At 39.8% G+C, this 3951-nt stretch overlaps 1 non-coding gene across 1 annotated transcript; it reads left to right on the top strand.

The window, feature by feature from the left end:
• Positions 1 to 2684: 2684 nt before the first annotated feature.
• TRNAH-GUG (transfer RNA histidin (anticodon GUG)) lies at positions 2685 to 2756 on the top strand. Its single transcript has one exon. It is a non-coding gene; the product is annotated as a tRNA-His (tRNA).
• Positions 2757 to 3951: the final 1195 nt, after the last annotated feature.

Here is a 3951-nt window from a genome sequence, read left to right as displayed (position 1 = left end):
AAGAATATTTCAAAGTCTACCCACAAGATGTCTAACATCATCAACTGAAGAAGAAGCCCGTAGAAATGCTAAAGAAAGGCCTGGTGTGGAGCCCCTGAAAGCATGGCCCTCAGTGTTCAGAGGTCTTGTCCCCCTCATCATGTCTGCCTTTGCAGCCTCCAGATGTCTCCAAGCTTCTCCACTAGTTTCCCATTAGTGTTAAGGCTAGAAGTCATTAGAGCTATTTACCTAAGATTGCAACATTGCCTTCTGGGTACCTGGCTAAGTGTACTTCCAGGTATTTTGGTAGCAAGTCAAGCCAAGTGATCAGTTCTAGCCAATGAGTTGTAAGAAGAGCTTTTAGTTGCTGGTCTGGACACTCCAGGGTTCTTTGTACATTTGCAGAGTAATGAGCTCTCTTTATGGTGGCAGTTGTTCCCTTACCTTGGGCTGCTGCATGCAGAGACACAGAACAGGTCCAGCAGTGAGTGGGGAATACAAGGAAGAGAAAAGACTTCTTTATTTTATTAAGATTTAGGCATTGTCGCCTGACCTGTGGTGGCGCAGTGGATAAAGCGTTGACCTGGAACACTGAGGTCACCGGTTCAAAACCCTGGGCTTGCCTGGTCAAGGCATATATGGGAGTTGATGCTTCCTGCTCCTCCCCCCTTTCTCTCTCTCTCTCTCTCTCTCTCTCTCATTCTAACTCTCTCTCCTCTCTAAAATGAATAAATAAATAAAAATTAAAAAAAACACAAAAGAAACTTAAAAAAAATAAAAGATTTAGGCATTGTCACATAGCATAGCCTACTCTGATAGATACAACGTGGGAGGTTATCTAAGGGGTGTAATGACTGTGGCATTTCATAACATTGAATCCTATGAAGAGAAGGTTATTCCCTTTCCAGATCTCTTCCAGGCATTCAGATGGGTAGAGCAGAAGCCTCCTTCGGAGACTGTTAAGTCTTTAACAACTCTCCTACTGTTATTCACTTCCCTTCTGAACAGAGAGTAGAACTTGGACTCAGAGGACCTGGCTAGAATTCGATTCTATTGTTTTGTTTTTACATTTTATTTTATAATGAACTCTCTTTATTGAATGTGATACTGCGTTTTCTAAAATATATAGAATGTTATAAAATTTCCTTCAAAACATATTTAAATAAAATAATATAACTAATATTTCACAGTGCTTACTATGTGATAGCCCTACTTTAACTTTTTGGCATGTAATAACGTATTCGTAACAATCCTACAAATTAGGTGCTCCTATCTCCACTTTACAGATGATAAAACTGAGGCACAAAGGTTAAATAAGCAACCCAATTCCCCCAGTTAATACATGACACAGCCAAAATTAGATTTTAGAAAGTTTTCACAATTTGGACTCTGAGTCGATTAAAAAATATTTTCCTTATGATTCATTTGGTACGTGCCCGTAGCAAAAAATGTGAATGTGGTGCACAACGAAGGGAACTGCTCTTTCCTCAGCTGAGACGGTTGCCTGCCCCTTTGCCACAGAGTGACCTCTTCCCAGATTCACCCCCCTGTACTCCTGGTCAGGTCAGAGAGTGCTCTGCTGTGGCTCCCCCACAGAATCTCCGGGGCCCCGCAACTCAGGACCATATTCTTCTATGTGACCATCGAAGGAAAATAGATCTGTGAGCATTTGAAGGATGATAGAAGGGGCTATAGATAATCAGAGAGGAGGGAATAAGTGGCCATTTGTGTCTGAAGCTCTCAGCTGCAGAAGTGTCCTCCTTGCAGAAGTGCTGGAGGTATTTGCACCCACTTAACAGACGGAGTACGGTCTTGCTGCCCCCCACACAGTGCCAGCTGCCCAACTGCTCCCCGATCCTCTCTGTCCAGAAGGCATAAAGGAGACACCTGAAATAATTAATTGATTAGAAACATGTTTTCTGTATGTTTTCTTTTAAGGTCTTCCACCCTTGGAATGACTTTAACACACTAGTTTTTATAGCAAGGAAATTTATTCCCCTTGAAACTTAGTACGGAAACTTTCAGTTTCTTGGTGTGATGGGTTGCTTATATTACTGGGAAGATTTCATTTTTTAAAGATTAGCATGGCTTTAAGACCCACATATTCTGGGGGGAAAGTAGCTTTAGACATCAGTGGGTTTATTACAGGGTCTTTCCTCAGTCAGGGCATACCCGCTCTGGCTCCTCTACCAGGGGAAACGAGCCTTTTTGATTCTCCCCTTTCCTCAGGCCATTTTGTTCTTGCTGTGTTTTTTATGGCTGTGCTGCCTTAGCACTTGGAAATAAGGCTAGTGGTGGAGAAACCACAAAAGAGGCTCAGAGTCATATGTTATTCAATGCAACATAATTGGTGGTGGCGGTTGAGGAGGGTGGGAAATCTATATTCATTTTTGGTTAAAAGTAGGAAGCATGAGTCAACAGACAAGTTTCTCTTGGTCTTATTACTTTGATTGCCATTTCCTGGACAGTAATTCCTGTGAATCTTACCAAACAGAATTTCCCCAGTCAGCCAAGAAGGCAGTATTGGTTTCATGTTCAGCCACTTTGTTATTGTTCCTCTAAATAATTAGAGATCACTGAAACACTGTTCCTCTTTCCCTATTAAGAAAATGTGCATATTTAGGCAATAGATGGCAGTGTTTCCACAAATTTTAATACTGCAATAGCTCTTAGAGGAAGCTGAGTGCTCAGCTACTCTGTAGCTTGCCGTGATCGTATAGTGGTTAGTACTCTGCGTTGTGGCCGCAGCAACCTCGGTTCGAATCCGAGTCACGGCAGGAGGGAAGGAGGCTTTTGGAAGAGGACAGCACTGATCCCAGGTTGTACTCTGTTCAAACAACATTTTTGCAAACAGACGTAGAATAATGAAAATCAATAAAAGAGAAACCACTACAAATATTTTAAACTTTAGAGAGATGACATAAGCAGAGTGGCTTTATTAATGCACTAATCCTTCTGCAAGCGTGTTATGTGGAGGTTCTTTTTTTATTTGCATTGACAGATAATATGATAAAACTGGAGTGTAGTGGGCATGTAATTATTATTAATTACAACTACTTAAGCTCTGCTTTGAGCAGACTCGTCAAGTCTGCTTGCTTTTGAGGCTTGCCAGGGCTGTACAGTAATAACAACCCTGAATTATTTGGAAAGATGTCAGCAGTAGATGTGGAAATCCTGTTTAACCAGGCATGAATTGTTGTTAGGAGGTTTTTTCCAGGATGACAGAGAGAAAATGAACTGTCCCTTATCAGTAATTGCAGGAAACATTTTGTTTCTATGATATGAACTGGCTGTAATTTAACTTTCCTGCATCATTGGATAATGTAAGAAGCCAGTTGTTGCTCATAACGAAATTCTCTGAAGTGGGAATTTGGGTCTGATAAAGGGCATATTATAAGTAGACAATGGAGCTTGAGCAATAAATTATGTCCATATATGGTGAAACTTTTTTAATGACATTTTCCAAAAGACCGGGGTTTGTATTATAAAATGGGTAAATGTTGAATTAATGTGAGTAACACGGCTTTAATGGGCCTTTCTCCAGGAGTTAAAAACATGAATAATACAGCCTGAAAATGTAAAATATAAATATGTTATAATGAGGTTTACTGCTCTGAAGTTATTGCCCACCATGTTTTAAATAGGGATCACTAGAATTTACTTTTTAATGCCTCTAGCCCCTGTTTCATGGTTGGCATAGCAAAAACTAGTGTTTGTAATACTGAAAACAGTTTTAAATAAAAATATGTGCTAAGGATAGGCACAGAATCTATTAAGTTCTTTCAGAATCAATGAATTCTTAGAAATAGTATTCTAGAAAAACTGAAGTATGTATATATATATGTATATATGTGTGTGTATATATATATATATATATTGCCCTCCTTTTCCAAAACACACACACACAACACACAACACACACACAACAGAATTCTGTTTGACTATGGGTCCAAAAAGATCAGCCTCAGAATA

Source organism: Saccopteryx leptura, chromosome 2 (assembly GCF_036850995.1).
Source record: "Saccopteryx leptura isolate mSacLep1 chromosome 2, mSacLep1_pri_phased_curated, whole genome shotgun sequence".
NCBI classification, from domain to species: domain Eukaryota; kingdom Metazoa; phylum Chordata; class Mammalia; order Chiroptera; family Emballonuridae; genus Saccopteryx; species Saccopteryx leptura.
Note: the sequence above shows the minus strand (reverse complement) of the source record. Positions and strands in the feature narration are given on the sequence as shown.